General features: G+C 44.7%; 1 protein-coding gene across 1 annotated transcript in view; it reads right to left on the bottom strand.

The window, feature by feature from the left end:
* Positions 1–23723, bottom strand: part of PITPNC1 (phosphatidylinositol transfer protein cytoplasmic 1) — a 1067253-nt gene that overhangs the window by 177636 nt on the left and 865894 nt on the right. The window lies entirely within an intron of this gene.

Genomic DNA, 23723 nt, shown 5'->3' with positions numbered 1-23723 from the left:
GGTATTCACATTCAAGTACCAGGTGCTAGAAAACAAATGTTTTTCGTTGCTTTCTTTTTCATTCATGCACAAAACCTATTTAAATCTTGTGGAGATGCTCAAATCCAGCTGCGTACCCCTTAAATGAAGAAGATGAACAGAAAAGGAAACAGAGAACGGAAAGTACAAGGAAAGTGGGCAAAGACTGGAACAAGTGAAGAGACAAGGGAGACAACATGAGATAACAGGCATTGGCAAAGCAAGAGGACACACCTTTGGGACCTAATGGCATTGCCCATGGGTTTTAGCCATGCTAAATAGCTAATGTTGTGCTACGTGCCCACGTCATTTTGTTTGCACGTGCACCATGCAGGTGCATGGCAACAAAAAACACAGGCACTTTTTTATTCTTTTTAGCTACTGATCCAAGTTTAATTAGTAACTAGATAGAAAAAAAGAACACTGGGGTGGGGTATCGAGACAAAATTTGGGACAGAGAAGCTTACGGCGAGACAGAGCAACATGTAGCTGAGGGAAGCAACACAAGGGAAGGAAACAATATGGGAGGGACAGAGTAGCACATGGTGAGATACAGAAGTGTTGAGACCCAATTCACAGAAGCATATGGCGAGACAAGCAACACAGAGATGGGGAGTCAGAGAGGCACACAAGAGAAAGAGCTGGAAAACACACACGCTCATAGAATGCTTAACTAAAAAGAAAAAAGTAGCACACAAAAATTAACATTGTAAGGACACAATAATGCTTACATGTTCAAGGGGACAGCGCATGCGCGGTGTTAGGCGAGACCTAAAAAAGGAGTTACTTTTACCATTTATTGCCATGATTTAATAAAAATTTGTTTTCAATCTATATTAAGCAAGAGGCTAGAAGAGACCGAATGATAAACTTTGGAATTAAGGTTATAAACCTAAACGTATCGTGATCACTATGCAAAAATAAACAAACCAACAAATATAACTACCGTCACTCAAAGGCCTCACTGTCACTGATGACCCCCACAAAAAAGACTTGCACATGCCCCAGTTGAAGGGTGAAACAAGACATCCTAATCAGAAATTGGCTGCTGTTACCGTTCAAACTGTAAAAGTTAACCAGTATAGGTCATTATTAAAATCCAGAAGCGTGACACTTTCCAGGAGATTTTAAGCCTTTATTCAGTTAGTGCATACCTCCATCAACCTTGTGAGCAGCAGTATCTCCCTCTACTGTCACCGTCTCCCAGGACTGCTCAGTTCAAGTTATGACCGCTACATATTCCACCCCTGAAAACATCCACAACCCTGCACTCTTAGTGTACCACCCGTGGTGACATGGCTAACCTTCTACACATTGCTGCAGGGCAGATGAAGTAAGACATAACAATCATGTAGGGGTACAAAAGGGGAACGACATCTTCGTTGGGATACCAATCAACCAATCCCATTAAACCAGCCTTCATTAAAATCACTGGACTGGCACTGCACTGGCTCCTGGTGGATGCAAGTTCAAAGTCCTGCACAACTTACATAATGCACACTGGGGTAAGGTGCAGGTTAACTCAAAAACTCTAGCACCCCAGTACCTATTCAATAAGACTAAATCCTTGGCTCCAGCTCACCTAGGCGAACAACACAACTTCAGATGGCTCACACAGGAAGGCTGGAACTTAGGATCTTAGTACGTGAGTGGATAGGAAATTTATTCAGGGAGAAGATGTTAACTCCCTTTGAATCTGGCAAAGGAAGAGTGATCTGGGTAATAACATATATTCTTAAGATACAGATTAAAATGGTCGCTCACTGACTGTAAGTGGGCATCAAAGCTCAATACTTTTGAATAGGGGACTTGCAGAGTTAGTGAATTTACTAGGCATGGTAATAAATAGAAAGTCAAAATGCCCAAACTATAGAAATGCATAATTACTAGTTACCCAGCTTTGGGATACACTCTTTGAAAAGAATAGTGGAAGATATAAGGCAACATATGTCATGGCACACACCCCGGCCCCTTCCCCATTAAAGCACTGCATCGGCATGGGACCCAGAAGTCAACTAAGATGTTACTATGACCTTCATGACTGTGTCTAAACTGATGACTTGTATTAAACGCAGCAGCTCTGCAAGAAATCATAGTCATATGTGTCACAAGTGCTGTGTTGGATGAAACACATCACTAATGAGATTATCCAAGCGGAGCATCTTCTGATTTGGTTTCAAATCCCAGCACAGAAATCGAAAAGACACTCCAGGGGCACACATTAGGTTATGGAAAAGCCAGCACAAAAGCAGAATTCTATAGCATAGGAGGTATTTGTTGTCTTTCCTAAGTATTTTACTCATTACAGATGCTCAAATCATTAGCTACATTTTGATTTGATACTTGAGAAACAAGTGATAAAAATGAGAACAGCAAACTTGGATGGAAACAGACTGTATATGGAGAAAGCAGCTGAGAACCCAATTTGCCCCTACCCCCCAATTCGGCTACCAAATGAAAATATTCTACAAATGTGCATAAATAACAATACAGTGTTGTTTGTGCTTTGTGTCTCGCCTCGCATCTCCCTTATGTTTCTTGTTTTGACTGGTTCTCACAAATCAGTCGCTTAAGCTCTACTGCCATCCTACCGCACAGTCTGAAACCAAGGTAACACGCGATAGAAACGCGAGGCCCACACAACGTAAACCATGGCACATCATAACAACGCTGCCAACAAGTTGAATAACAGTTCTGGCCTATCAGCAGACCTGAAGATAGTTTCCCTAAACGTTAAGGGTCTTAATCATCCCATCAGGAGAAGGAAAATACTAGATTACCTAGCTAAGACCAAAGGGGATGTCATATTATTACAGGAAACCAAACTCTCCACTGAAGACTCGACCAAACTTAGAGCAAGATGGATAGGAGAAGTAGCATGCTCCCCAGCAATAGGCAAGAAGCAAGGAGTTATCATTCTGGTAAATAGAAAATCAAAGCTAGCAATTGTAAACCAGCAACATGACAAGGAAGGGAGACTGCTAATAACACACTTGAAGAGGGGAGATGAGACGATAATGGTAGTTAACATATACGCCCCAAACAATGACGACACAGCGTACTGGGAGGGGATCTCGCGTAGACTGGAACCAAACTCTCCAAATGACATGATAATCATGGCAGGAGACTTCAACCTCGCATTAGACTACACCTTGGACAGACAGTCACGGGCTCATGCCCTGCCGCCAGCCTCACACACCGCCCTAAAGAACATTTGCAATATATTCAACCTAAAAGATCCATGGAGACTCCAGCACCCCACCACCAGAGATTGCACTTTCTACTCAGCACCACATAATTCATATAGCAGAATAGACTACATTCTTATCTAAGGCTCACACACACACACACACACCTGATAGAACACACTGATATAGCGCCAAAAACAGTATCAGACCACTCATGCATCAGTCTACAGCTAGAAAGGGGTCACAATGAAAATCCCACACGCAGGTGGGGATTCAACAATGTAGTCATAGCAAAGCAAGAGGATAAAGACAAGATAGAGCAAGCCATCAAGGACTACATTACAGATAACAATACACCAGACAAAGACCCAGAAACCCTATGGGATGCACTCTAAGCGACAGTTAGAGGGAAACTTATAGAGATCAAAGGAAGGCGGGACAAAGAAGCAAGGGCACAGATAGAGCAACTAGAAGTAGACATTAAACGCCTAGAAGCGATACACAGTAGCGACACGAAGAACTCTAACGGACTAATTGAACTCACAAGTAAAAAGTACGAATACAACAAAATCCTGAGCGAAAGGGCAGGTCTGTGGATAAAAAAATACAAGCAAATCAATCTATGCGAGGCAAACAAGGCGGGGAAAATCCTAGCTTCATAGCTTAAACACAAACAGAGGCAACACACCATCTCCTCCATTACAGACTCAAACAACAAAACATACACACAACACAAGGACATTCTACACACATTCCAGGACTTCTATCAAGGCCTCTACATAAGAGACGAGGTCCTAGACCAAGAAGGATGCGAAGCCTACCTAAGAGAGCTAAACCTATCCAAGATCTCAAGCGAGTAGGCGCAATCACTTGGTCAAGACATAAACATGAAGGAGATAGAAATGGCGGTCAAGTCCCTGAAGGACAACAAAGCCCGGGGCCAGACGGCTACACGGCAGCCTTCTATAAAACCTTCCAAACCCACCTACTTCCAACAATGAAAAAAGTCTTTAATCACTGCGAGAAAGAGGGGACAATAACAAAATCTATGATGGAAGCAAATATAATAGTCATACCGAAAGAAGGCAATGGCACACAACACCCCCAAAACTACAGACCTATCTCTCTTATCAACACAGACTGCAAGAATTATGCCAAAATCCTAGCCACAAGACTGAACAGCTTTCTATCACAGCTGATCAACAACACACAAGTAGGCTTTCTGAAATAACGTATGTCCCATGACAACACAAGACTCCTCTGCCATGTTCAAGAGCAATCCTCCAAATCTAACAACCCAGCAGTAGCAATCACACTAGACGCGGAGCAAGCTTTTGATAGGGTGTCCTAGAACTTCCTAGAACAGGCCATGCGAGCATACAACCTAGGAGAAAGTTACATTAGGAAGGTGATGGCAATGTATAAATCACCCAAAGTACAGATAGCTATTAATGGTACGACCTCACATCAATTCAACCTCCAACGAGGGACAAGGCAGGGATGCCCCTTATCCCCCGCACTGTTCCTCCTGGCTCTCGAGCCCCTGATTAAAGATGTAATAACCAACATGAGGATAGCAGGAACTACAATCAATAAAACGACAGCGAAAATTGCAGCGTATGCAGATGACATACTCATAATTACAGAAGACCCAGAAACCTCTATCACTGCCCTAATGGACACCATAGCGCGATACTCGGCGCACTCAGGATACAAACTGAATGGGGACAAGTCAGAATGTATGCCACTCAACGTGCACACGCATAGAGAGGTAATAGGAGACTCAGGACTAGCCTGGCAACCCGGGTTCGTCAAGTAACTGGGGATCCAATTTGGGAAGAGCCTAAAAGCCACTCTCGAACACAACGAGAAATTAACCCTAGCGAAGATCAAAGTACTACTAGAAACCTGGTCTCCCAAATTTATCACATGGTGGGGAAGAATAGACACCGTAAAAATGATGGTCACTCCGGTGGTCCACTACCTGGCAAGCCTGATACCACTCACTCTATCGGACGAGTTCCACCGCAAGATAGACAAATGATAAACACGTTCCTATGGCGTGGCAAGAAACCAAGAATAAGCCTACAAAAACTAAAACTAGAGAAGAAACTAGTTGGTCTAAACATGACGGACTTTAGGACATTCCAGACAGCTTTTATAGCCAGACAGGGTATGTACTGGATCCTTACGAACCAGGCATACACGCCGACATGGCTCAACTTTGAGAAGGTCATGCTAAACAATACGGACCCAATAACTCTCCTCACCGGAAACAAACAAGCGCAACCGAACAGTCCCATACTTAAAAACACTAGAAACGTACTACTTAAGGTAGACTTGAAACTCGAACATAGTATTAAAAACTCAAACTGGGAATCGCTATGGTGTAACGCCAAAATAAAATATAGAGGGAAACCCCTGGACATAGACCACTGGAAGAGTTTAGGATTCTCGATCGGAAGATGGGGCAATCCCCACACTTTCAACACCCTAAAAGCAAGACATAACCTTCCGAATATAGAGCTTTATAACTTCCTCAAAATAAAAACAGCCCTAGCAAAATCTAAGAAAACAAGACACAAACCCTCGATTATCCAATACATGGAGAACTTAAACAAAGTGGGCCACATGGTATCCCACCTCTACAAACTTCTCCGGCCCAAGACCTCAAAACTGAACAACAAAGCTAGCAAGTACTGGGAATCACAACTTGGCTCCACACTCACAGAGCAGGAAATGCATACCCTCTGGGCCTCACCATCAAAAAATATGATATCGAGGGGGAGGAGCTACGCTAGCAACCAAGATGGCCGCGTAGGCTCCCGGCTCCGCCGACCTCCTTCTCCAGCCGGACGATCCTGTCTAATATCCTGAATTTACGCCCAACCCTCATGTGCATGAACCAATGCAGAGTCTGATGGTGAAGTCCTGAGAATTTTAGCGGCTTGAATGACGGGGATGCGTCGTGTTTTAATCTACGGCCTAACCCAGATCGTGAGCCGGGGCCTCGAGTACTGACCCAGCCGGGTTTCAGTTGAACAACATCGGCCTTGGGACCCTGGTGGGGTCCGGTCTCTCGCTGTGGAGGCTGTTTCTGCCCGATTTCGATGGCGGTCACTTGGTAGATATACCATCGCAGGAGCGGTGACAAAATACGTCTAAGGCTGTGGGCGGAGGTCTATGTCCTGGAGACCCGATTTGCCGCCGCCGGGTTCGCTGGGTCGGGATCCTCGCGCGCGGTAGCGGACTAACGGAGTGCTGCCATGGTAACTGACAAGTCACCCTCTGTAGCCGTCCGATCCGTTCTTGTCGGTTCCCCCGGAGAGACACGGCTCTCTAGGGAAAGTGACTATGGTCGAAATTGATCGAGAGGGGAAGGTTCGGACGAAGTGTGAGCCGTCGCTGAAGACCGTCTTGGCCGCCATCGGGGCATTACACCAACATGTGGAAATCATAGTCCACAAAATGATCGCCAGTGCACTAGTGACGAGATGTATGAGACCGCACCCTGCTCCATTGCGAGATCTACAGCGAGCCATGATTCCCACAGTGAACATCATAACAACGGATATGGGCCCCGTGCAGAAAGAAATATTGAAGTCCTTGGTTCGTGTGCCGACAACCAATAAAGAGCCCGTGGCCTCGGAAAGATTGCTCTCCTTAACATCGCTGCCGTCCGAGGGAGGACCTGTCGGTTCTCCGTCCCTGGATACTGTTGGTACTTGTTCCCGGATCACAATGCCATCTTTCCCCTCCCTGGCTGATTTATCACGGTCGAGAAGGAAACGACATTGGTAACTAAACTGGGTAAGGGAGATCTTCAGTGCTGGAGGAACCCACAGGGATTTAACACTTTTGACTCGTTCCAGACTGAACTTGTCTGAACTCTTGATGCTCTTTGACTCTCCTGTTAATGCAGTGGTTCGAATGGAAAGGGTTCGCATGAAAGATCGGAAGGGCCAAGGATGAGATTGACGGACTGGGTTTACTATTGTGGCTTCAATAGATGTGGGATTTGTCACCATTACGAGAAGTTGGGCGGTGTGTACGGCTTCCCCTGTCTGTTTTGTTGATGTTCTTTTAACTTTGTAGCTATTTCACGGGGGTTGCTTGTTTCTGGCGGGGGGGAGGGGAGACTGGGAGCCTATATGAAGATATCCTCCTCCAACCCTTTTTTTCTACTTTTAGAACTTAGTTAGATGGGGTGACAGGCCCATTGCTAGTTGGGGTTAGGCGAAAGCCATATGCAGGGGTGCAGGGTGGAGGATGGGGTGCTTTGTATTGTCTTTGTTTGTTTATATGTTCAATATCTTATTAATATTCTGTTACTAGGTGCCTTCCTGAGGGGTATTCCTGCTCGATGGGTAGACGGGTCCTGGGGGTGACATTGTTCGCATTGACCTGTAGATTGTATCGTGTATTATTCTTGCATGCTTGTTGCGGTCGTAGTTTCACTTCTAGTTCTCTTGTCTTACGCACTCCTGCCACTTGGAATTATCCTGTTTGCTACGCTTCGGTCCCTAGGGGTGGTGGGGTCTGCGATCGATGCTGGCTGACCTGAAATAACGTTTCTCCTGTTTATATTGCGACCGTACGACAGCAACTATTCATAACTTTGTTTTTGCCCCGGGGAACACCCCACGATTTTACTCTATGATGGTATAATTATAGTGTGTTCCGTGATGTAAGGTACCTGTTATTGGCTATTCTGTTTTTCTCTTTAATAAAAACATTAAAAAAAATATATATATATATGATATCCCCGACCCTAGTGCAGACAAAATTCTGGCTATTGCACAACACATATTGGACTCCAGCACGCTTAGCAACGTTGGGGCTGAGAGAGAACGACCGCTGTTGGAACTGTGTTATAGAGAAAGGTGACTTGGCACATCTTATCTTCCAGTGTGCTAAAGTTAAAAAATTGTTGGGGAAAAGTACTAACATTCATTAACAAGGCACTAGGCTGCACACTCAAAGAGGAGTTCGCCACACTCACCACGGCTCTCATAACAGCAAATGTAAACACACAACAAGACAGATACCTCGTAGACTTTTTACTAACAGTAGCAACAAAAACGGTACTCTCCAACTGGAAGGACACAGCCAAAGTCACATTCAAAGGATGGCTGAACTGGGTGACCTACCTGAGGGGAGCAGACACGATAGCACTAAGAAACTCGACCTGGAAGAACCCCAGCAGAGGGATGTGGTCAGCCCTCGATAAAACCCTAGGCCACTACGAACCCCCATGAACAAAAAAAAACAAAAAAGTTGCCGAAACAAGTAAAATACAGCCAAAACCCCACATGAACCAAAAAAGGGTAGTAGGGGACAAAGAATACTCCTAGGACTCCACATGTGGCCAACAGTAAGAGCGGTTAAAAGGGATCAGAGTAGTTAGAAAGAAAGAGGGTGTGGTAGATACCAAACCCGTTCAACCAGATCAAGCTTTATGCCGCCCCCAGAACTTATACCAGCACCAACGTTATGTGTTAGTTGTCGCAATACCTAAATCAATTATGACCACCACACACCATTTGTTTAGTGTTTTATGTTGAAAGCAATATTAGCAAGGAAGCGATGTTAGTGTAATAATGTAGCAATGTACTAATCCTCCAGAGGCTGGGGGCCTTGTAACAACAAAACCTGCGAAATGTATATGTTTTGTGTGATACTGTGTATATGTGAAAAAATCTCAATAAAAATATCTTTAAAAAAAAAAGGACTATTTAATCAAGACTGATATAACGACAGAGCAGGTGGTACCTGTCATGTCTCTAATAGTTGCCAAAGAGGATAGTTTTATGATCTTTTGCTAACTCTGGAGAAGTTATGAGCTGTAAATATTAGTACTGACAATAATATTAATCTAAATAATATGCCACAGAATTGTAAGCTTGGATTGCACACTGTGGTTTCAAGTGATGTTCATATCTAAAATGAAACCTATCTCTTCAACAGATGGGCAGAGTTCTGGTCTATAACAAATACTAGAATGAGCCCTTGAAACACTGGCTTTCATGCTTATAAAAAAAAATCCTCAAACAGATTTGGTGTGTGTCCTGAGAGAAAGCCAGTGGGCGAGGCTTTTTGCAAGCCGTCCACCCATCACCTCTGTGGTTTCCTTGATGGCCTTACTAGACATTGCAGGTAAGCTATTTTCTAAAATATTGTTAATAGGACTGAAGAGTAGGCAGATGCAAACTTTTTATTTTAACAGCTTCATTTTAATTTTGTGGGTGTAGAGATAAAACACTTGACAATACCTTCATATAAAACATAATCAATCCAGCATATCATCAATCTTAAGGTAGTACAGAAGCTGATCCCAACCTTCCACAGGTAGTGGACAGTTGAGAGAACATGAAATGAATGAAGAAAGCACGCATTATAGAAAATACGCTTCCCCTTAATCACTTCCCAAAGAGAACCGTGATGTTGAGGTAGGCTGGCATATACTCAACTATTGAATGCTTTCAACATATAGCTTTGGGCCTCTACATTGATGACCTTCATTTTTTCCAGAGATTCAGAATGGGGCTAAGATGTTTTCTAAACTATTCATCTTTTCGCAGACAACAGGGGTCATTTATCCCATAGTGTATATTGACCATAATTTGAAGAACCACATTAATATTGATGGGGATACTGCTAATTGCTATGGCAATCGTAAGTCTTATGGATAATAACATGTATTAGGTGTTTGCCAGACAATATGAACACATGGGAAAACACAGACAGTATTAGGGGGGTCCCTAACCAATCAAATCCTGTGACATTTCTAACATGTAATGACATTTTCCCCAGAAGGTTTTGATAGTTACTATAATGCCACATGTGGGTCAACCTGACCCCCTCCAACACTCAGAGGATCCAAGTATTCAAGTCAAACGTGCTAAGGTTACACATTGAATCTCATAAGAGCGTGTTATGTGTTTTCTAAATTATTATTATTATTATTATTTATTTTTGTAGAGCGCGTAGTCACCCGGAGGTATCCCAGCGCTAACAAGATCCTATCTCCTAAGTTAGGAGGAACAAGGGAGAAGAGGGGGAGAAAAAGAGGAGTCAGGATTAAGGAAGATGTAAGATTCACTGGGGAAAAAGGTGAGTTTTGAGCCGTTTCCTGAAGCGAAGATATTGAGGTTCGAGTCGCAGGTCACGGTGGAGTGAATTCCAGAGTCGTGCAGTATGGACTGAGAAACGTCTTCCTCCTGACCGGGCTTTCTTGAATCTGGGGATAGCGATGAAGTTTTCCATGTCCGATCGGAGGGATCTTGAGGGTTTGTAGGATGTGATGAGTTTCCTAAGAACAGGGGGGCCTTGATTTTGTAGTAATTTGTGAGCCAGACACAGGGCCTTGAATTTGACCCGCTCCCTTATGGGAAGCCAGTGGAGGAGTTTAAGGGCCGGTTTGGCCGAAGCTCTGGCAGGGGTCTTTGTGAGAATCCGGGCCGCAGTGTTCTGGATTCTCTGGAGCTTGTTAAGCGTCGCTTCGGGGGCGCCCAGGTAGATCACATTGCTGTAATCAAGCCTCGAGAGTACGAGGCCTTGCATTAGCAGCTTTTGGGAGTTGGTGGGCAGGAGGGGCAGGACTTTTCTTAGCGATCTCAGGAGCCCGAAGCAAGTCCCGGCTACTTTCTTTGCCTGCACGGTAAACGAGAGATCGGTGTCAAGCCACACTCCCAGGCTTTTCACTTCTTCTTTAGGTTCGGGAGGGGGGCCCAGACAGGCTGGCCAGATATTCGGAGAGAGTGTGAGTCCTTTCGGGCCGAAGAGCAAAACCTCCGTTTTCGAACCATTTAATTTTAGGGCTGAGGTGTTCATCCAGCTTTGGACCTGCGCCAGGCAGTTATATAAGTCTGCTGGTTGTTGTCTGGGGTGAGATAGTGATACAACTAATTGTGTATCGTCAGCGTAACTGACGATGCTCACTCCGAATGGGATGATGGCCTCCTCCAATGTGGACATATAGATATTAAATAATGTGGGGCTCAGGGAGGAGCCCTGGGGCACGCCACATTGGAGGGGAACTTCGGAGGAGCGGGCGTTATTCTCCCAGATCTGGTAGGTCCGTTGATCCAGAAAAGATGAGAGCCAGGCTAGGGCCGAGCCCTCTATACCAGCTCTCTTGAGTCTTTTAATGAGGAGTTGGTGGTTGACGGTATCGAAGGCCGCACTTAGGTCGAGGAGGATCACTGCCACTGATCCTCCTCCGTCCAGTAGCGCTCTGGCCTCCTCTACCGCAGCTAGGAGGGCGATGTCTGTGCCCTGCCCTGGACGAAAGCCCGTCTGGGAACTTTTTAGTATGTTGTTGGCCTCCAGGAACTGGGAAAGTTTTTTATTAACCAGTTTTTCAGCAATCTTGCTGATTCCTGGGAGTAGGGAAATGGGCCTATAGTTAGCCAGGTTTTCGGGGTCAAGCGAGGGTTTCTTTAGCAGAGCTTTCACGACTGCCGCCTTCCAGCTTGGGGGTACAACTCCCTGTTGGAGTGAGGTGTTGATCAGATGAGTCAAAGGGAAAATAATCGAGGGGGATACCTCCTTGAGGATTCGAAGCGGGGCGGAATCCCTGGGAGAGCCGCTTTTTATGGATTTTAACGTGTTTCCCACTTCTTCAGTCGTAACTTGACCCCAAGAAGAGAGACAGCTGGCTGTAGGAAGGTGCGGGAGATCGTTTTCTTCGCACGGGATCACGGGGGGATTGAATCGAGAATTTTTCGAATTTTTTCATGAAAAAAGTCCGCCAATTGTTGGCATTTATCTGGTCGTCTTTGGGGTCTGTGAGGTGTCTCGGTCCATGTACTGGGGTTTTCAGAAGATCTTTTAAGATGGTGTAGGATTCCTTGCTGGAGCATACTGCCTTCTCTATTCTTTCCTGGAAGAAAGAGCTCTTAGATTTCCGGATAGCAGTTTTGTAATTTGAGAGAGAGGTAGAGTAAACGTCTTTGTTTATTTTCAATTTGTCTTTCCTCCAGGAGCGTTCCGTTCTCTTGCATTCTTGGCGCAGGGCTTTTAGCTCGGGAGTGTACCATAGGGCCGGGGAAACCCTTTTAGGATGTTTGAGGGAGGAAGTTTTGGGAATGAGTGCGTCCAGAGAGGAGGTGATCCACTCGTTAAACTGCTTATCGGCTGTGGCGGGGTCAGTGGAGAGCTCAGGGGAGGAGTCTGCAAGGGCGACGGCCCATTCACCGGATGCGAGCTTGTGCCACCGTCTGTCAGTGACCTGAGTTTTAGTGGTTTGAGGGTTAGTGGTGGGTAATTCCCAGGAGATAGGGACAAGAGAGTGGTCCATCCATGGAAGGATCACAGGTGGCCTGGTAGTGATGGTTGTCACATTAGTGAGGACGGGGTCCAGTAGGTGTCCCTTCTCATGGGTGGGCTCATTATTAATCAGTCGGATGTTGAGTGACGATAGGTCTTGAAGGAGGTCGGCGGCTATCCGGTCCGAGGGATCGTTAAAGTGTAAGTTTAGGTCGCCTAGGATGAGGACGTTGGGGGCGGAAGATGCTAGTTGAGAGACTGATTCAGTGACGGCGTTAAGGAATTTCCTAGGGGTACCCGGGGGACGGTAGATCAATAGTCCTGACAGGGAGTAAGCTGGGGAGGATTGGATGGAGAATTGGCAGCTTTCGCAGTCCTCGATATCGGCGTTGGAGGTTCTGCAGATAAGTTGCTCCTTAAAGATTATGGCTACCCCCCCTCCCCTCCCTTTGGGTCTGTGTTGAACTTGACAAAGGTACCCTGGGGGAAGGGCCGTGACAATGTCCGAGTCAGTGCTGTCTGATAGCCACGTTTCCGTGAGAAAGAGCAGATCAAAGTCATGATCTTGAATTAGCAGATTTGTTTCGAGCGCATGTTTTGGAAGGGAGCGGCAATTAAGAAGTCCCATCTTGAGTCCAGGTTTTATTGGACTGATGGGGGTCGGAGTGCAGCGACTACAGTTAAAGAAGGGTTTACCTTCGGTGTGCGTGTGGTAGCAGACCGAGATAGTCTTCGGTTGGAGTGCACGGAGCATGTCTCCAGTATACACTACGCGGTTATACGGGATATCCGGGATGCGGGACAGGATCTCTGGCCCTAGGTCCGTCTGGGCCCGGACGGGCCCAGACGGGCTTGCCTTTGGCGCGCCTTCGGCGCGCGAACGGCGCTCCCGCTGCGCTTACGTAGGAGGCACATTTGGGGAGAGGGATTGTGGGCGTGGCCTGTCCAGTGGGCGTGGCCTCGCTTCTGCTGCGATGGCGGTCGTGAGCACAAACAGTGTCCCTGAACAGCGCTAGTTCCGCTGAATAAGACTGCCTGAATGGCGGTTTAGCCCAGAATAGAGCTCTGGTTAAGGTATCAGGTTTTAAAAAGTGAAAGACAACAGAAACAAAATTATTAAAATCGTGAGTGTAACCTCCGGCTTCCGCCTCAGAGGTGCAGTTTCTAAATGGGCGCGCTTTTAGTCAGCGCTGGTTTTTATTGGTGGGGATTGTGGGCGTGGCCTGTCCGGTGGGCGTGGCCTCGCTTCTGCTGCGATGGCGATCGTGAGCACAAACAGTGTCCCTGAACAGCGCTAGTTCCGCTGAATAAGACTGCCTGAATGGCGGTTTAGCCCAGAATAGAGCTCTGGTTAAGGTATCAGGTTTTAAAAAGTGAAAGACAACAGAAACAAAATTATTAAAATCGCGAGTGTAACCTCCGGCTTCCGCCTCAGAGGTGCCGTTTCTTAATGGGCGCGCTTTTAGTCAGCGCTGTTTTTTATTGGCGGGGATTGTGGGCGTGGCCTGTCCGGTGGGCGTGGCCTCGCTTCTGCTGCGATGGCGATCGTGAGCACAAACAGCGTCCCTGAACAGCGCTAGTTCCGCTGAATAAGACTGCCTGAATGGCGGTTTAGCCCAGAATAGAGCTCTGGTTAAGGTATCAGGTTTTAAAAAGTGAAAGACAACAGAAACAAAATTATTAAAATCGCGAGTGTAACCTCCGGCTTCCGCCTCAGAGGTGCAGTTTCTAAATATATTGTAACATATTGAAAAGATGGTTGCACTAAACCAGATATTGAAACATGAATCTTTAAGTATTTCCACCCACAACTGTGCCTCTTTACTAACTATATGTGTAGGTTTAGGACAATGTCCACTTGTTGAAAAATCAGGGGCGCATGGTCTAATACTGAGGTATCACTGGGGCATGGTCAAAAAGAACCCGAGAGTCCATTTTACAAAAATCCCGGAAGTTGCAGTTTTATGTGACAGAAATAGACCAATCCTTAAAAAGTACATGTCTGTATTGGACCAAAATATATAGTTGTTTGTATTTGAAAGCTGAGATCTCCAAAGGTGAACAAAATACTACCCCTTAATAAGGACCAAGAGTGGTTCAAAGCAAGCCAATAAAGGTTGACTGGACCAGTGTAGACTCTAATGTTGCGATGAAGTTGCTTGCCACCAACAGATGAACCCCTTGTAAAATCTATGATAAGTGGAAAACGTTCCGCAAAAAAGCTGTCCTTATTCACACAGCCAACCTCCCTGATCTACAACAGCTGAGATATATTCATCTTGATATTTAGCCTCCGTTACAAATGAGTGCCCTTATGGAAAGAATTGCCGTACCTTTAGTTTCAGTTGAGGCAGATGAATGAAACTGGAGTAGGTACGGAGTGGACCCCAAACAAGGCCCACCTGAAACCAGAAAATGGGTATTTTGCAGCATTGTCACTAAACTACTATGTCTTTCAAACTGAGCCATCCTAGCAGGGTCTTCCGTTTCACTGGAGGGGACCAGCCTTGAGCATTAAGGGTGAGTATGTCAATCTGAGCCATGAAACAAGAAATAAAATATGACGCCATTATATGACCTGTATGAATGAGGTGACAACAACACTCATTAACGGGTGAGAAGCGCTGTGCTCTGGGCACCATTAACAAGCGTGGACAAGATGGCGGCGCCCGCGAGGCGGAGAGTTTGAATTGTGCCGAATATGAAGCGGATGGCAATTCATTTGGGCAGCGCATACAAATCAGTGGTGGTTGGCAGTATTCTTGTGGATTGCTGTTATAGCAGGGAACATGCCGAACAATGTTTATCCGGTGTTGTGCTCTGTGCTTGAGGTCCCGGTTCTGCTTTTTAGATGAAGCATTTTGCAGAACGACTATCTACTTGTAAAGAATAGCCTTTGTCAAGATCTCTGAGCCTATGTGAGAGCTGGTATCTTGATTTGCAGCATATCTTAAGGTTTTTGTCCTTGTTTACTCTGGCAGTAAGGCTGTGCCCGATGTCCTCTTCCTCTGACACCTCAAGCTGGGTTGTGCCTCACCTCCATCACCAGGCTTCAATCTATCAGTCACACTGGCTGCCATGCTCCTTGCAGGATGTGCCTTCAGCATAGGAAAGCGATGGGCAGGGGGGTGCCTGTGAGGGAAGAAGGGGCTCTCCTGAAGCATCAATGTCCAAACTAAATTTTTACACGAATCTCCTAAGCGCAAAGAGGCTGATCAACAAGGTCAATGTCCGGTGGAGCTACCTGGACAGCTATAGAGGAGATCGACTCTGGGTCACCCCCTTGGCCGTCACCTACCCAGCTGGACCTTGGACATAGTTCTCATGTATCTTTGTAACATTGCTATTTGTTTGTCTTTTTTGAGTATGCTCCAGTAACTGTTTGTAACCATGTAACTTTTACCGAACTACCTGCCCCCTACCCCTCCTCGCTCTACTCCTCTCCACTTTCCTGCTACTGACCTCTGCCCTCACCTGTCCTGGCCCTAGTCCCCACCCTGTTTACCTGTGAATTTTCCCTTGTCATTTGAGATCTAGCTATTTTGTCTGATGGCCGATGGAGCTACCTGGTTTAGCTATAGGGGAGACAGGTCGGGGATTCCCTCCTTGGACGTCACCTACCCAGTCGGTCTTTAGCCAGACTTCCTATCGTCTCTCCTGTTGTCTCTTCCCGTATCCTCCCTCTATTTATGTCTCTCCTTCTCTCCTCTCTCAATGTATTGAGACTGACCCATTTTGTCTGATGCCCGATGGAACTACCTGGTTTAGCTATAGGGGAGATGGGCCGTGGACTCCCTCCTTGGTCGTCACCTACCCAGTCGGCCTTTAGACAGACTTAATTTCATCTCTCCTTGTTGTCTCTTCCCCCATCCTCCCTTTCTCACCTTCCCTGTCCCCTCCCCTCTACGCTCCATTTATTTTGCCCTCCATGTTCTTTAAATGTTTCCCATTGAGACCTAGCTATTTGGCCAAAGCCCGATGGAGCTACCTGATAGCTATAGAGGAGATGGGTTTTGGGACTTCCCCCTCGGCCGTCACCTACCCAGCAGGACTTTGGGCAGACTTTCCTTCGTCTTTCTCCCGTATCTTCCTCCCACCCCTTTACCCTCCCCTCTACACTTCACTTATCTCATTTTCTATGCTTTTGTAATTGTCTAGCAACTGATGTAAATTGGAACTGATGTAATCTTGTAATTTTGTGGAACCTCATGTAAAGCGCTCTGATACCTCTGGGTCTAGCCAGCGCTATATAAAACTCTTAAAATAAAATAAATGAATAAACAACCCCTATACAGTCAACTATTTATTTGATTAAATATAATATCATAACCCACTTACCACAGTCAATTTTACATTTGCTCAATTCAAGGACTCTTCAGTTCATCTCTACGCTATATAAATGAAAAGGTAACAAGCCGAAAACAATCATCAAGTAAAAACCAAAAAAAGACATTGACGAACACATAGCATGAATGTTACGTGAAATGGCAAACAAAAGGAAGTGACAGCAACTGAAACCCTGGCCAGACTTCAACAAACCACATGCTATGAATCAATCAGACATGAATTTCAAGTAATTTCTTCAACATATACAAATAAGTGAGTATCACAATACAATACAGGGATAGACCTTTGGAAACACTTTTGTATCCTGTCAAGCAGTGATTAAATGAACTATAAAGGCCACACATGACATGACAAAAACCTCTGAGTAGTTATCATGTTTGTGTTATTAGAGAGCTTAAGTGCAGAAGTCACCTGTCCTCGGGAGAGGCTTTCTTGTATCCCCTTATTTGTCACCCATCTAATTTGGGGCCTCTCTGGATTTAGGGTCAGTAAAGTTCTAGATATGTGCTGCCTTCTCCCATGTCTTGACTTAACACTTTCAAATTGATGGTCAATATAAAATGGAAGCCCCCAACACTATGTATTTTTTGATGCGTAAGTGCAATGTGATGTATTTATTAAATGTGAATTGTGTTATATATTGGCGGATCGAGTTGTCATCTCTTTCATAGTAATGTACATTTCTAGTGCTGCATTGAGAGCTTTTTTTCCATGAAAATAATAGACTCTGGCAGAACCAAAAGTGACATTTGCTGAACATTGGCCTTGAGTGCTGTATTCAACATATCAGCAGTTTCTCAGATACTTAGGTTATTGCAACTGCAGTGATTTTAAGAGTTATCTATCTTTTGTTGCATTTAATTATGTTGCTGATCCAACAAAGAAGGCCTTTCAGATAGATTGTTATGTTCAATGATCTGCTCAACTGCTGATATCTTTACTATCTCCAGAGATCTTTTTGAATGTTATTAAATTTGTAAAGCGCCACTGTTACCTATACAAGTGCCCTTGTACTAGAAAAATGCAAATCAGAATAGGAACCACAGTGAACCGTAAAAATCTAGATTGTGTAAAGCCAGGTTTTAAAGCCTTTCTGAATGCTAACTGATTGTGTGGGGCTAACAAAGTTGGAAGACGTCTATTGCGTAGCCAAACAGCCATGACCGTAAAAGCTCTACCTCCCAACTGTTCACGTCTGAACTTTGCTACAACCACAAAATTAGCTTTAGAAGAACGTAATAGATGCGTGGGGTTAACGCATTCAATTTTCTGCTAAAGCTGTAAAGGACCTGACCTACGTAGGCCTTATTAACATAGCAGAGAGCTATGAATATTACCTTCTTAGATAGAGAAAGACAATGTAAAGCATCAAGGGCCCCCAATGCAGAGAAATGAAGTGGCTGTTGTGATGATAGTCTGACAGCAGTCATTTGAATATGTTTCAGACGATTCAGAATGTAAGATCAGTAATATTAAATTCCAATAATCAAATCTGCATAATATGGTTGACTTCACTACTAGAGAGCGAGTAGAAGAGGAAGGAGAGGTAAGGCTATACATAAAGCATACAGCAGTGAAAAACAGAAGCCTAATACCTTATTTATATGGCTATCCTTCCATTTGAAAACCCAGGTTCCAGACTGAGAAAATGGAAGTCCCAAGATGCTGGACAAAAGTAGGAGAGTAGAGCGTCTAGACGGCTATTGTGCTAGCAGCACAAAATCTCTATCTTGTCCTCAATTAATTTTAGGGAATTTGTAGGTCCTCCACTAAACGATATCATTCATGCATTCATGAAAAACATCACAAGGATAAGAAACAGTACAAACAATTGACAATAAATTCTCCGTCACCCACGTAATTCAAGAAGTTCACCTCCAGATCTATCTAGCTGTGCGAGAGGTCAATGATACAGATTGAACAGGGTAAGCCTTGGGTAGATGCTTGAGGTATACCCTGATCTATGGTCTTGAAATTTGACTGATAGGGTGGAAGATGAACCGCCTGGGATCTATTTCCCAGGAAGGTCTAGCACCTTTTCAGGACTTTTCTGTTAATGCCTGCCTCTGCCAGCCTTGAAAGCATAACAATATGAAATACTGTATTGAATGCAGCAGATAAACCAAGTAGCACAATAGATACTAAGTGACCATTGTCAGGCAATATTCTTAAGTCATCTAAGACCGATCTAGTGCGGTTTCAGTACCGGATCTAAAAATGCTCAATGAAGCCATATATCTGTCTGCAGCCATAGTTTTCCATGACTTTGCTAGAAATGGCAATAATGATTTAGAAAGTGCTCAAAACAGGCATGTTGACATAGGCATTTTTCAATAAAGGAACCATCAGTGCCCTTTTCCATTCATCTGTGTTTATAAAGTACAAGGGAATCCAATTTGGATTGGTCAGGGACCTTGGGAACTTCCGGGAGAAGCAGACTCCAGTATGCCGCAATCCCCCTATTGACCAAATACCAATCCGCTGTTGGCTGCGGCCCACGCACTTACCCACCACACAGAGCTCTACAACCCCACTGGACTCCCCGTGGCCAGGTCACCCTCGCAGCAGGCTGTCCATTATCGCCTAGAGCACAATCATCCACTTCAATGCAATTAGGATATCCAAATAGGTTGGACGACTGCCTCTGGTGATCATTGTATCACTTCGTCTCATCCCCTTCCATCCAGCACTGCTTCTCTCCCCCGGCTAGACACAAGTAACTACAGGCATTGTTTTCAGGCACTATATCTTAAAAGTCCTGATGAGGATCCTATATCTCTTGGTTAAGGATTGAAACGCCATCGAAAAAGTTGTCAACATTATACACAGTGAATTGTATGTTATATTATGTGTAAAGGTGACCCTTCTGCAATTGCTGTTTGTTTTATTGTGATTACCCGATACAGACAACTACATGCTGCCTGAGCCTTTTTTCGTTTTCCCTTGTTATGTGAGTTCATGGATACATGCTTGTGTCACACTAATTAATTCACATGTTGTGTTTATTTCATTTATTTGCATACTAAACTGCCCTTATCCGGCTGGATAATGGCTAAACCATAGTACTGATTGGGGCTATATTGATTTCATCTCTACTGTTTGCTTACTCAGGGACCACTCTCTCTCAAAATAACTATTCCTTTCATCTGGCACCACATTTTCAGACAGAGTTCTATTAAAGATAGCCAGACATAGGATGATGCTGGAAGAGGACATCCCCCTCCAAATCCTGTGATGGATTTGATTCAATGACGGGCCTCAAAAGATGAAATTAGCAATTTCTAAGAACACTGTTCGGTTCAGTGGCCCAAATTCAGGCCAGGTAGTTAAAATATTAGATAGCTTCAACACTTCCCAGAACTCCATCTGGCTGTGTTCTAATCCTTCCCAATTATCAAGGCGTAACTGCTTGAGCCAGACTGACACAGATTTTAGTGTTTTTTTCCTCAAAGAAATTAGACAGCTCATCATATAGATGTTGGATGTGCTCAAATGTATCGCTGATGCACAGTGGGCTAGATACAGATTGCAAATATTAAAGATCTCTTTGGAGGAATTATGTGAGCCTAGACTTTTATTCGCAAAATTGTCTTCCAAGATACTTGTCCAAGACAGAGACAGTTTGCTAAGCACTGACAGAGCTGTGATGTCTTTTATAAACTTTTAGATGAAGAGTTCTATATCATCTTTTATCAAAGAGGTTGCAGGTCCACATGATCAGAAGCCAATACCACAGCAGCATCCACTGATTTGGACGAATAGGCCAATCCTACTATCGTTGGTTGACTTTACAAAACTTCCTTCCTTAGAGGGATTTCTCGAATTTTATTCTTGATTGAAACCATGTTGCCAGATTATTGGTATGTATGGCCCTGAGGCAGAAGTGGTGGTCGGTTTAAGTGAAGGAGTCTGTGATGGGAACCTATGGACAAGGTTGTGTTTGGAGAAGCTGAAGCGCATACCATAACTCGCATCTAGCAATCCAAGACAACGCCACCCTTCACCGCTCAGAAGTCGAGGCATTATGTGGGCCAGCAGTCACGCGGGAGAAAGGGACCTTTCCTGCAACAGAGTCCAATCCACGGTCAATGCAGACTACATTATTGCAGTTCACTTAGCTTGTTATGGTACGCTTATAATTTCATATCCGATTCATTTTTATGTAATTAAGAAAACTGGAATCTGGTGGTACAATAGGAACGGAGGGTGAGATTTTGTACATTTTGCTCTTAGTATTGGCAGGCACCCCAAGACTAATTTACTCAGTCATCTAAGCACGTTTAATCTTGTTTTTCTGAATATGGGTTATAAATACTTTATGTACTATTACTAGTAAAAAGAATCTCAATGATACATTTGTTCAAAACGAGAGCAGTAGATTAACTTATCATTTTTAGTGTTTTCTTTGCTCAAAAGAACACGCCGGTATGTTTTTACTCAGCAGCTGTTCCACTTTTACTATTTTTATGCATCTCTGAAAATCGCACCTGCTTATTATGCACGGCCCACTTACCCTCAATATGTTCTGCACACACTCAGCTACAGTGAGCAAAAGAATGTTGAAAACGCTCGGAAAATGTTGCTGTCCTTATATTATATGCGCTCGATTCCTTAAAGGGTAAGACTGACTGCAATACTCAGTTGTGAGCTTCATTCACTATCCTGTTAAAGGGCTGCATGTTTGCAGTACAGGTTGTCCTGCATGGTAGGCACGCAAAACCTTTTTTTTTTTAACAGAATGTAAATTTGGCCTTTCAGATCCAATTAAGCTTACCATCTGTTAACTATTCACAGTCACGGTTTTTGACGAGCCACGGGAGTTTATGAGGAAGATACCATTGAGGCCGCTTCCAAGGGGGAGAGACTTACTGTTGACAGTGAGGGAAAGTAAGGCAACTAACTATGTGACCCTGAGCACTAAATAAATTGAAAAAAGTCCAAGCTACGTAAACACTATCGGCCTTTGCACCACAGGGCTGCAGCAAGCACGTGGACACTGGATATGACAGGTGGATACAGGAAGGGGTATTATTTAATGCCCTTTAGGCTAGCCTGCTTAGCTCCCCAGGAAACCGTGCCTGTGTAATATATGAAATCTCGCACACCCCTCTGTACCACGGAAGATGAATACGCCACAGCGAAAAATGTTACTGTTGGTTCAGCAAAACTAAAAACACAAGCAAATTCAAGAAGACTTTAATAATGTGCCATTTTGACAACCCAATCATGGATTAAGTGTGTCTTTGTGCACTGCCAAAGCGTAGTTTCCAAAGCTAACACTAGTGAGTAATGCTCACACATGACAAACTATAGTACAGGAGGCTGAACTACACATCTCTGACAGGCATATGTTTTGGTAAGCCACTGATCCTATCTTCTCTGGTGGCATGAGTATGACATCAAATTCTACCCATGGCTCTGGTGGCCTGAGTATGACGTCAAATTCTACCCATGGCTCTGGTGGCCTGAGTATGACGTCAAATTCCACCCATGGGTTACACACTGGATTTACATGTCGGCTTCACACCTTGCCAAAGTAGCCTTGGCACACTCTTGTCTGAATTGACACCACCAAAAGAAAGGAACACATTATTTTACCTAAAGGTGGTCTTTCTCTAAAAGTAAAAGCTCAGATGAACATCCAAGTTGTGTCGTTTCCTCCGCCAAGGAAACGTGACGTTTTGGTCGAGAAAAGGAAAAGGGTTTTTCTGGACAAAGTGAAATGCTGTCCGATCATGAAGAATAAGAGGGCACTCTTCTACGTACCACTTTGCCTTCATGGAAAACTGAATAGGAATCTTTCAAAAAGAGAATATACAGCTTGACTAAGAAGCCTATTTTTCTTTTTGTTTTAGCAGATGCCATAGACTGAAATGGTTTGTGAAGTAAAGAGGCTAGGATTCAGCGGCGGCCCCTCCATTATGGCGGAGGAGTGTGGCTCCCCTCTCTCTCCCCCACCTGCCCCCCACCCCCCCGCTGCAGTGCTCAAATATGAAAAATAAAACAGCAATAAAATCAATTACAGTTTTATTTTTCACTGCTCCCAGCCCGAGCAGTGTTTGCGGGTTGGGCATTGCTGCTGACTGGCAGCAGCGGACTGATGCTCACTCCACCAGTTTACACTGCGCAAGCCATTTTGGCTGGCCGTCTTGCGATGGCCAGCCTGTCATTAAGTGTAAACCTCTCCACCTAGCTGTCTGAGACAGCTGGGTGGAGAGCAGGGGTGTCGTGGGGTGCCAGAAGGATCGAGGCAGCCGCTCCAGCCAATCCTGGCGCTGTTCTCATGCTGCTCATCTGCAGCATGAGAGCAGCGTAGGGATATGCAGAAAGAGGTTGCCTGATGCTCTTTGAGGTGTCTTTGTCCCGCTGATGCCAGAAGAAAGGAGAGCGAAACATGGGTATTTTTTTTATTTTATTTTATTATCTTTTTGCCCTCCACTGGGTTTGTCTCTCGGTCCCCCAATACCACACCTGTGTTGAGGGTCACCATCCGCCACTGCTAGGTCTACATTGAAATTCCATGTGAAGAAGGATATCTCACATGTTGACAACCACTCACAAGCCCATCCCTAACTGCCAGGGGAGGCCCCCTTCAGAGGGCAACACAAGCAATCCCAGACTGGTTTCGGCATCGTCAGTGAGGTATAGCTTGGATCATATGTTACAGTTAACAAAGGACCCAAGTCTGGGCATACCTCAGCCACATTACATCAATCACACAAAAGGTGGTGGGAGCAATGCTTGCAAAAATTCAGAGCACTGGCAATTCATTGATGCTTTCATTCCAATACATTGTTTTTCGCCCAGTGTGTCACGTTAAACTAAGTCAGCCATTTTCCTATCTGACCCTACTTCTCATTCTTACCCTAAGTGCGCACTGGAACCCACAATATCTGACTA

Source organism: Lissotriton helveticus, chromosome 7, assembly GCF_964261635.1.
Source record: "Lissotriton helveticus chromosome 7, aLisHel1.1, whole genome shotgun sequence".
Taxonomy (NCBI): domain Eukaryota; kingdom Metazoa; phylum Chordata; class Amphibia; order Caudata; family Salamandridae; genus Lissotriton; species Lissotriton helveticus.
This window is presented reverse-complemented; position numbering and strand designations above follow the sequence as displayed.